The sequence below is a fragment of the Patella vulgata genome, chromosome 5 (assembly GCF_932274485.2).
Source record: "Patella vulgata chromosome 5, xgPatVulg1.2, whole genome shotgun sequence".
Classification (NCBI taxonomy): Eukaryota; Metazoa; Mollusca; class Gastropoda; family Patellidae; genus Patella; species Patella vulgata.
In genome coordinates this window covers 15,752,779-15,765,051 of record NC_065883.2, presented here as the reverse complement: position 1 = coordinate 15,765,051, position 12,273 = coordinate 15,752,779, and the positions used below count along the sequence as shown (strand labels likewise).

The 12,273-nt window shown below is 36.2% G+C and overlaps 1 long non-coding RNA gene across 1 annotated transcript in view; it reads left to right on the top strand.

The window, feature by feature from the left end:
• LOC126821010 (uncharacterized) overlaps positions 1-7,268 on the top strand; it is a 28,493-nt gene extending 21,225 nt beyond the window's left edge. The window contains exon 2 of the long non-coding RNA XR_007680222.1: positions 4,343-7,268. This is a non-coding gene — a long non-coding RNA (uncharacterized LOC126821010). The remainder of the gene's footprint in view (positions 1-4,342) is intronic.
• Positions 7,269-12,273: the final 5,005 nt, after the last annotated feature.

Sequence of the window (12,273 nt, the reverse complement as noted above, 5' to 3'; positions counted from 1 at the left end):
TGAACACCATGATAGACAAACAATGTTTTTATGGTTTACACAACGAGGGTTTTCTTGTTCTGTCTTCTGAGCATGTAGTAGTATTCATTTTTACCACTTATTAAAAATATATTAGCATACCGGGCGAAGCGGTGGGTTGGATGGCCGAATGGTTAGCACGTGCGCGTTGTACCATAAGGTCTGTCATTGATTGAACTGACGTGGTTTCGATTCCCCGGTTGTACGTGACAAGAAGTAGGGTTGCCTGTCCAACCTCGTGGCTTTTCTCGGGGTCGCCCGGTTTCCTCCCAGTGCTAAAGACCCCTACGCGCAAGCGAATTATTGAAATAAAATTGAACCATAGGTTAGTTTGTGTCGAGTGAACGTTAAACCCCATTTCTCTTTCGCGCGAGGCGAATCCCTGGTGGAGCTAGTACCGACAAGGCTACGATCACAAAGTCTTGTCCAGTTTGATTATTCTGGTTAGATTAATTTAATTACCGTTAATTGTTAACATGGAGTATGAATATTATTGTGGTTTATTTATGGATGGGGTGTGTTGGATTCGCCATATGACGAATTTATTTTTCGAGAGCATAAATTAAAATCAGCCATTGGCAGTTTCTATATCGATTTCCCACTTACCGGAGTAATACCAAAGGGACGAATAATTATGGTACATGTACGTATGTCCATACGTTTGGAGGAGACCTAAATAATTCGACATATGGAATTTAAAGAAGTTTCTATGGATAAGACTGTATAGGGAAAAGGCCCTTAGCATTGCCAACGAAACCGCTATAAAAGAATAGACGGAGCGTCAGTAGCTACATATCATTCTTTCTGAGAGTGAGTTGCATTGTAAATGATCTAGAATGGTTCATAATTTGTGTTTGGCAAACTTTAAAACACATTTCTCTGTTGCATACCCTATATACCCTAACGCTTCATATATTTAGTTCTGTTGCATCAAGCAAGCTGTTCCGTTCTCACAAACACAAACAAATTTACAACATCCTGTTTTGTTGCTTACAAGATGGTCGTTGTCCGCTTGAACGAAAATCATTACCATTTTTCCCATAAGAATCGTCGACATGATACCAAAGTTTCACATTGTTTACATTTAAATCCGATACCGTAGAGACGTTCATTTATGTTTGGGATGGTGAGCATTTTCTGGAATAAAAAAAAAATAGACGTTTCGTGATGTGAAGAACTTGGGAGTGGTTATACAATGTTATAAATGGCTACATGAAGAATATTTGAAATATTGATTTGTAATGTTAAATATTTTATTTGTCATACGTCTGTAAAGCAACTAGCTCGGTTGGGAACCATTGTTCCGTCGGGACGTTTTTCTGGTATGCTATAATTGTTTTATCTGCTTTCACACTGTATCGTTGTAATAGTTATTTACACCCATTTCCAATCTAAAATGCCTACTATCCAGAAAGAAATAATGTGATGAGTGCGATACACAGAGAGGGATATACTTACTTTCCCCAGAACATATATGTAAGGGTTTGTCTTTATGATGAACTTTCTACATAATGTTATACAAACGTTTTTAAAAAGAAAATCCATGTTTTATTAATTGTGAAATGTTTAACCGGTGATACTCTTTGCAAACAAGACATCATGTTTGTTACAATCTGATTCAAACACAGATCCTATTTCTTTTCGTTTTTATAGTTTAAATTTCGTTTTATTTGTCTGTACTACACTAGGATCTGGATGAGTTGTTATATAACAGGCGTTCTGGATGGCATGAAGGATTAACCAATGAAACCATCTGTTACGGCGACTTCTTGGCGTGTCATACACGGAACTGTGGGTAAACCACTAGAAACGTCAACGCTGATTGATTAATCAATGTCTGACGTCATATGGTCAAAAGCCGCTCGTACGACCCCTGAAGCGACCTTCCAGTACAACTGGTCAGATCTTCATGTAGTATAGGCCATCGAAACTATAAAAAAAACGAAACGAAATATAGATCTGTGTTTTAATCAGATTGTGTTTGTGATTTCTTTACTGAAAGTCAATGGTATATTCCGTACAATATATTCATTTAAAGACGAATTATGAGAGTTATAGAAGTGGTATCATTTTTCTAGAATGAAACTGTAGACCTACCCGGCCCATTTGTGACACTCATCACTATTTATAACTAACCGGGTCTTACTTTGAAAAATAATTCTTTATACCTCGAACCGTGAAAGATAAAAGATATTATAACACCCAGTTGACTTGACGCCTAGGGTTGGTCCCATGACCCATTCCCTTGATTTGATCATTCTTGTTTATTTCTTGCAATATCTATGTGGTTTATATCTATGTGGTCGGGTTTGTTTTTGTGTGTAGTGCGGTTCTCCTGTACTTGTTATTCTACATACTGTTGTTTAAACGTATGTAGGGGTCGGGCATGCTGATATCACACTTATGATCAAGAAAATATACCAATTAACTGAATAGAAAACTGTTTTTCTATTCTAATACGAATTGAAAATGAAATGAAGACGGGCTCTGAATAAGAAATAGGATAGTAATTAGTTGACTAAGATACTATATTGGGTAACGGGATGATATCCACAGATGAATTTTAATGATAAATTCCCTTAGTTCTTAGATGATATGTATACAGCCAATTGTGAACTCATAGAATAAGAAATCAGAAAAAAATCATCCATCCGTAATTGTACGCATAATGAAATTAGAATGCACCACGACGATGAATAACTGTGTCTATAATTATTATATCTCTCTATTATTTATTGACAATTGAAAAGGATGTTATAATAAGTTCACGACGACCTCGGCTTTTGTGCATCTTCAGAGACTTCTTTTGTAACTATTAATTAGCCACGTCGCTATTCACTTCGTCCAATGCAAAATCACTTCTTTTGAGTTCATTCATGGTTACCTATTCAATAACACGACGGGGCATACGGAAAATTTTCCCCAAGTTTTTTGTGTTGATATACTTTCATTTATCCAAAAGAAAACAGTATGTTATCTTTCATTGTTTAAAGATGCAGTATGTACGTTTTAGATAAAGAACTGGTCGATGTTGCTATACTAGTCCAAAAATAATAATACTAACACAGTTATAACAACAATCACTGGTTTATCACACACAAGCGCGACGTTTCGACAAGTATCCTCTTATCGTTATCAAGCACAATGCCGTAGTAAACTGGAAGGTTTATATCTATGATGCACAAAGTGTGTTGCACGCTTAAATATATTACCTTTCTGGTTTACTAAGCTGACGCACACACTTAATAATAAAAAATGAATATATTGAAAATTACTGTCATGTTAATTTGAGCGACGTTGTGAGTGTTTAACGTTTTGTCAAATAGTCTCGATTGTCAAATACAGTTGCTACGCTAATAAAATCTCGATTATCCATTTTTTACATTAAATTATTAAATGGCGATTCAGTTTTAATCCTTTCAAGACACGACCACCCGACCACCTAGAGAGTTGATTATTGGCTTGCCATATAAATAAATGCCTAATTAGAAAATGTGTATGTATTGAGAAAAAACAGAAGCTATTATTTGATTCTTCTTACTAATAGAAACGTAATCAAAGAAATTTCATTTTAATTGGAAACAATTTCACCTGTTATTACCTTACATTGGGTGGTTATACAGCCCATCTCCTGTACCATATGTATTGGGTGGTTTATACAACCCAACTCCTGTACCATATGTATTGGGTGGTTTATACACCCCAACTCCTGTACCATATGTATTGGGTGGTTATACAACCCAAAATGAAAGGAAATGAGGTTTAACGTCCCACTGTTCTGCTCCGAACTGGGTTAAACGGGCATACGCCATACAGTGTGCTATGAGGGATATTTTGCCCGGAGAGCGACACTACGGCCTACTCTAATATCGAATTCCAACTGTCAAGGGATCTTTTACGTGCACGCCAATGTGTACACGGGACCTGTGTTTTTCGTCCCATCCGAACGACTAGACAGCTGTCCTTGTCAGGCCCTCCATCCTTTATACAACCCAACTCGTACTATATGTATTAGGTGATTTATGTATCAGAGACAAGCAGATCAATATGTCAACAATAAAAGCTGGCAAGGCATTGTTTCGGTTGTCTCTGATCTCTCGCGCTCTTTATTTCATATACCTGGAAACTAGCCATTGTTTAATGATGAGACTCGAAGATGGTTGTACCGCTCAAACTCAAATATTTTCATGTCAGCTTTGTTGATCTTTAACACGCACTTCGTCAAACATCAACCAAATGTTTCTCCCTTATGTTTTAATAATGACTTCGACTCTTCATTAAAGTTCTTAAAGTCTTAATTTTTTTTAATAATTTATCTTTTCAGATTTCAAGAATCAGAAGTAGCATTTCTTAGCTTGGAGATCCTGTTGTGAAAGTGTTATCTTACGTTGGGATTGTCCTGATTTGGCGTGTGTTCAATTTTTTAAAAAGGGAATCTAATTACAAAATGTCTTTCCTGAAGATGTTTAAGAAAAAATCTAAGGATGACGAGAAGAAACGCGAGGAGGATGATGAACAAGAAAAGCGACGGTTACGTCATTCGCTCTCAATATCTCGATCAGGACGATTCAAACAAAAAAAGCGAGAAAGATCTGGCTTATTGGATAAGCCCGAATTATATGATGGTCCCGAAAACGAACAACCTGATAACATAAGTCCCAAAGCTCAAACCCGAAATGGACATTCCACTTCTCCTAATAACAGCTGCCGAGAAGCGAGTAAACCTATGCAAAGAGTTGCTTTGGGGCCTTCAATTATCTCTTGACCATCCTCTGAAGGTGATGAAAAAACAGCATCCTTAATAAAGACAAATTCGACGGTTGATTATAAATTGTGAAATTTAGATCCCGGACAACGGACAGTGAAAACGATAGTATTCCAATAAGACAACATATCACATACGGAATGTAGTTTATTGGGTGTATTTGTTTGGTTGTGTGTATCACTGTGTCTCTATTCTATTGACCGATCTCCAGTTGATGTCAACGAAATTCTCATATCTTTAATGTAAATAAAAATGAAAACGTGATAAACATGTATTCTGTGTAATACTGATGAATAATAACAACTGATGATATACATATTTTATGTGTAATACTAATGATAGTGTAGCTGATGATATACATTCTAATGTGTATCACGTGTAATACTGGCGATAATGTAGCTGATGATATACATGTTTAATGTGTAATACTGATGATAAAAGCCGATGATGATATAAATATATGATGTGTCATACTGATGATAATAGTCGCTGATGTTTACTAACTGATGATAATAGCTATGATTCACGCATGTATTGATGATAAGAACTGATGATGCATGTCTATTAGTGACTGTACGAGTGCCTATATTTACATAGTTCAATGATTTGTGTTCTGTATTATATACTTATAATATTTTGTACCTGTACATACACACTATTATTGCGCTATCCCATTTATTATTTTTACTTATATTGTCATTTTCAGTCTTATCGATTTAAGTAGTTCTATATTACGTACGATATATTTTAAAAGTGTAGGATTTTCAATCATAACTCGTATGGCCATTCAAAACACAGTCTTCAAAAGCGAACGACAGCACTCGACTTAGTGAAATAATATGCAATGGAGTTTAACGTCCTAATTTCCTGCACAAACAGTCACAGTGAAGACGGACACATGTCTGACAATGTCCAACGTCTTACTCTTATTTCGAATTCCAACTGTCAAGTAACGGGATGTCAAAATTAGATTTTAATATTACACAAGACAAATAGTTGTTTGAACTATCCAATCATATAGTTAGGGTTGGGCAGTGGTATCAGGTGTTCCGGTCAGACCTAGCCCCCCCCCCCACCACACACAACCAAAAATGAACCAAACACATCTGAATATGAAAATAAAAAAAAAACGAAATATTAGAAAGACCACCCAAGCTTAATATTAATGATGTTTAGAAGATTAATATGTCATGTAAAGATTTGACCAATATTGTCATTTACATTGCACTGCATAACAATGATTTATACGGGCAGGACGTTGACCTCCATTTTGAAGTTAAACCCCCGCTGTTCGTCTTATTCATATTAAAGCGATTACTACCAAATTCCATTGTCTGAATTTAGTCACCCGTAAAATTTGTTACCTTCAAGTTAACTAATAAAGTTAGGTAACTTTGCTATGATCAAAGGAACGTCTGGTTTAAATATGCGATAATAACATTTGCAATGAGCAATTAATATATTAGTTATTATCATTTAAAAGTAAAGCTTTGTTGTAACATGATGTTAATTTATTTCATGTAAAACTATGTTCATATACTCATTTTAATTAATTTTGTTTGCTATTTATGACTATAATGCCGAAAAATTGTTATTTAAAAAATGGTTCTAATAACTGACACAATTTTTGTATATTGAATATATGTGTTAGACATAAATGAATATCAAAAGGAAGATTGCACTTATCGCCAAAGTTTTATACACTTTAAATTTCTTAATAATTTAGGAATGGAAAATATCTTTAAGTTTTGATAATTTAGAAATACAGTACAATAATTGAAAGTCATTAACGTCTCATATGACAGTGGTGGCCATGGGTCGATGAGACTGTAATGCTAAATTTAAATCGAAATTTCCCATTCGGTCACTGTCTTAATGATACCACCAATTCAAGTATCGTATTTGTTGTGTGCTTTGCATGCTTGTTTACTTTAATATCAGGCCAAAAAAAAGACACCTTTGTTTACGGTTACTAGGGTCGGGCGGTCGGAAATCGTCTGTTTTTCGGTCGGAAAATCATCAATTTTTCGTTGGGTTTGTATTATACATTTCCAAGCGTTTTTAGCATGAATACCGAAATTTCACTGTTGAAATTTGTCTAGAGAAAATAAGACCAAGATCGAGTTATAAGGCCTCGGAAATGCGACAAAATGTTTACGCTCGGCGATTTTGTTTTTTAAAAATAGTGTTGATTAGGTAAGCGTAAACACAGATAACTTTTTTGGGCCTTATAAGGAATGTCTAAATGCTTTTCAGCTAATGTTTCTTAGGTTTTTCTTTCTGAAGTAAATGATTATAGGTAGATTTATTTAGTTATTGATTTTATCTCTCAAAATTTTAAAGTATTTATAATATGTCAATTGTAAAACTATGAAAGCAATATACATGTATGTATATATTTACAGATCGATAGATCAATCATCTTTCTATACTATCGATCATCATCATCTCAATTATTTTTAATAAAATGATTGCTGTAAAAATATCTTAACATGTTTGTTTTGATGTACGATAATGCTACAGGGATTTAACCTAGTGGGGTGTGCATGTCCCATATCTGGAACTCCTTTGCGTGCCAACCGTGTAAATAGTAGGTCACAGCTGATAATAATAATGAAGCAACCGGGATGACGGAGACTGACATACGTCATACAGTGTGCTATGAGGGCAATGCTTCACCGAAATCCAAATGTCAAGGGGTCTTTTACGTTCACGATAACGTGTACTCGGGGCCTCGGTATTTTACATTGGCCGGCGGAAACCCCGTTGGAAAATCTCGAGGGTAAAATCCGGTATGCTTTGGTTAGTGATTATCGCCTTACTCCTTGAGCGTGGCCTCCAACTGCTCAAGTCTAGTCCACAAAAATACAGCACATCTCCGAAAAGCACGATCCCCTTATCAGTCTCCATAACGAAATATATAGATTAATAAATTGCCTTATTCTGAAAAGTTTGCCTTCACATTTAATTTTACCGGAACCCAGAGAGCAAGACATTATGTAATATATTGATGCTAGAGAGAGAGAGAGAGAGAGAGAGCGTGTAACGTCCACTAGGTCATTTCAGGACTAACATATGGTCCAATAGTATTTCAATAATTCACGCGCATAGGAGTCTTATCAGGCGACCATTCACCCCACACCCTTAAACAGTGGCTGTCCGATGCTGAACGGAGGTTTACGGATACACGATAGCCTACGTGCATTTTTATCAAATCCTCACTCGATTGGCACATTGGTCGTACCATTTTACATTATAGAACAACTGCCCCAATTATTCACGCAGTTAATTTCTGTGTATTTTTACAATGCAAGCACAGTGACAATTTGTTAGATTTTTAAACACCATTAATGAGTTGTATCAGATGTTAGAAAACATACGCCTCGTCTCACCAGTATCATTCGATGTGTTTTTCGAACTAACGATGTCTTTATACAGTGAAAGTACAGTGACAATTTGTTGAGAGTTCTGAACACCTTACATGATAAGTGGTATCATATGTTAGAAAACACACGCCTCGTCTCACCAGTGTCATTCGATGTGTTTTTAGAACAACAACTATGTAAACTGAAGCTGCTGAAATATTCTTTTGATTTATGACGTGTAGACCAGGGCCGGATTATTGTTCAGTTGGCGAACTGGGGTGAGCTTCAAGGGAGAGTCAGTGAATATGTCGCGCACTAACCAGTAGGTCCCGAGTTCGATCCCGGTATTGGCTGGGAAAGTTCCCTGGGATTTTCCAGGCTGGTTTTCTCTTGTCATTGGTGCAGGACGGAGAGACTGGTAATTAAAATCATTTAGACTTTTAGTAGTTTCAGGTGGGAAGAAAACCAATGAAATGAAATGAGGTTTAACGTCCTACTGTTCTGCTCCGACTGGGTTAACGAAGATGGGCAACGCCATACATTGTGCTATGAAGGAAATTTGCCCGGACAGCGGCACTACGGCCTACTCTTATATCGAATTCCAGCAGCTGTCAAGGGATCTTTTATGTACACGCCAATGTGTACACGGGACCTCGGGTTTTCTTCCCACCCGAACGACTAGCCAGCTGTCCTTGTCAGGCCCTCCGTCCTGTATCAGTGACAAGGGGGAACCACGCCGGAAAATCGGGATGAACGTTCTCGGCCAATGCGGGGATCGAACACCTGACCTCCAGGCTAGCGAGCCAGAGTTTTACCCACTTAGCCACCATGACACCCGGGACGAAAACCAAAGGTCCTCTCGTGTATACATTGGCCCCCACGTAAAACAGCATTTGACCGTTGGAATTTGGTCACAAACAGGTGGAAACGCCACTATAGGGCATACTTTTAACAGTCCGTTTGGTGCAGAAACTTTTGAAGTCAAACCCCATTTCATTCCAAGCCTGTTTACACGGGGCTTCGTATCATGATATATTGTAAAACCAATTTTTGATTATACGGGGATTGAAACAACTGTTGCGAGTTATGTATTTAATCCACAAATCACAAATTAATATCTTAAAGTAAAGCTGATAAATATACGTGTTTATTCCTTTGACCTTTTTAATAGTAGATTAACAGCAGCCAACCCGCGAGTAACAACTTGCTTTAATATATCATTAACGTCATACAGCTTTATAACAATCAATTAATACATTCCTTCCGTCATGCTTATTCATGGCTCATTATTCCTAAAGGCGATCGATTGGTTATTATGATTTTCTGTTTATTACAATAAATTTGACTTATCAGAATATATAATCTATATTGACCGATAAATTAACATCATAACAATATTTCATTCCGTTTTACTTTGCAGTTGTATTATGGCCACCGAATATACTGAACGAAAATAATATTTAGTGTTTACTTGGATTGCAACATTGATACCCATTAAGCTGTTTGTAGAACTCTATCACATTTTACTCCGGGGCCCTATGGATAAGAACCAGTGGCAGTTGGAATCCCCCCACCCCCCAACATAATGTTTGACGTATATTTACGTTTTTATTGTCCCGGTTGGTGCCGAAAAGTAGGACCCGATTTCATTTCATCTGATTTACTCGTCTAGATTCAAGTTATTCTTTGACTGTAAATAAGGCTATAATGCGGGGCGATAAATCAATTCCCTTTCTTATTTCTTTAACAATACATCGAAGCAGCTTCTGGTGGGGGCAACCCACCCTACACAATCATGATAGTTAGATTTTGTCACATTTTGATAACGATTCATCAATCTGATTAAAACACAGATCCTATTTCGCTTCGTTTTTTTATAGTTCAAAATTCCGTTTTCCTTGTCTTTACTACAGGAGGATCTGGAAGAGTTGTTATGTAACCCGCGTTCTGCTTGATGTGACGGATTAGCCAATCAAACGGACTGTTACGGTGAGTTCTTGGCGTACTCTGCACGGAGCTGCGGGTGTTCCACTAGAAACATCAACGCTGATAGGTTAATCAAACGTCTGACGTCATAGGTTTAAAAGCCACTCGTATGATCCCCGAAGCGACCTTCCACTTCAACCGACCAGATCTTCACGTAGTAGGTGCCATCGAAAGTATAAAAAAAAACGAAGAGAAATATAGATCTGTATTTTAATCAGATATTCGATTCATATGCTCCAAATTTTGTTAACGACCCATGGTTCAATATTACATACTTGTTTTCCCAAGTCTGAGACGAAGGAGTCATTTAATTTTCGGCTGAGTTACTCATGTCATCTTTAGACCTAAAATACGTAATTTTATTTCGAAGGACTGATACCGGATATTTAGATTACAAAATGTACAAATGACATACTTGTTCAAATTTTGTAAATATTTTCATTAGAAGAAGTATATTATTTATCAAAATATACGGTAATGATCAACTAGGTTCAATAGATCATCGTCTCCCGATCAATTCTGATTCACTTTCAGACAGTTGCGATCTTTCTTTATGGTGTATTGACTAAGAGTATGGGGGTATTGGTAAAGTCAGCATTAATCACCTATTGTTCAGACTGTTTACCTGTCAGGTAAAAGTCTTACAAGTTCCAATAATCAATAGATGGCTAATTAACACCGGTGGGAATAATACCACCAGTTATAACAGGTATATAGTTGAAAGAGTCATGATTAGTCATATAATGAAGAAATATGACAATATGATATCAATTATTTTCAAACTATTTCCCGTCAGTTTTCCCATTAATCGAAATAACCTCTCTATCAGATAATGTATTACACACCGACCAGCAGAAGATTAGTCTCTTTGTGTAAAAAGACAATGCTATTTGAAGTTTTGAAGAAAAATACTTAAAAATAGTTTGATCGAGCATCCTGAGGTCACTAACTCATAACCAGTTGAAAACTCCCAACAAATTTCTCATATTTCTCAGTAGCGACTATGTAATACACTGTCTTAGACGAATTTTACTGAATAGAGCAGTTTTGATCACCCGTGTAAAAGCGTCCCCAATTGCATAGTGATACTTATGGAAGATCAAATGGGACAATATTCACGATTCTTGTTTCTACATTCCAGTTTGAACATTTTAGACACGAACGCAACATTCTTAACTAATGATTCTTGTTTCTACATTCTTATGTCAACATTTCATGCACAAAATCAACATTTCAAACAAAAAATTGACTTTATGTTTCATTTTCGGCGTTTTATCGGTAACTTGTATAGATTATTAAATATTAAAATTAAAAAATAATTTCTTAATTTTACACGACATGGAAATCAATTCATTGGTTTCTGAAGGTATCTAAAAAAAATCTGGAATTTGAACTCTTATGACAATATTTTCTACGTTTCAAAAAGTTTTGAAGTTAAAATCTTGAAATGAAAATGTCCAGAAAAATATAATGAATTATCAACATTATTACACCAGAAGGCGTTAGCGTATGTGTACAACTTTGATACAGACTATAGATTAGAAATCAAAAGTAGACTTATCCACGAGTGGAATTAGTGGGCCGGGCCCGTATGCTCGCCCCGCCCCCCCCCCCGCTCAAAAATTGCTAACAATCATTAAAGTATACACAGTTCCTTATATTAACCTAAAAAAATACGCTTCCCTAAGCAGGAGGTATAATTCAGGCGACTATGCGCATATTAATCGCACGGTATATCATTACTTTATAAACCATTATTTTTGTACTAATCTAAAATAGTTTTAAATAAATTTTAAAAATCACGATTTTTTTTGTTTGAATACTTTATTAGACGCCTAGGTAACTACATAGCATGATGATTACAACAGTCTGTTAGAATGACCTTTCCGAAAATTTCCTCAAAATGTTCGCCCCCCCCCCCCCTACCGAAAAATAATGCCCCCCCGCTTAATGGTGTCTAGATACGGGCCCCTAGTGGGCCCCTGTTGTGTTTACAGTAATTAGTTGCATGAAACAGAAATTAAGCTCGAGATATAATAACAATACAAATAACTTCTATAATTTAAACAGCTAGAAAAATTAGGACAAAGGCCTTTCTTACATATTCGCTGTTATTTGTTTATTATCATCCATTTTTGC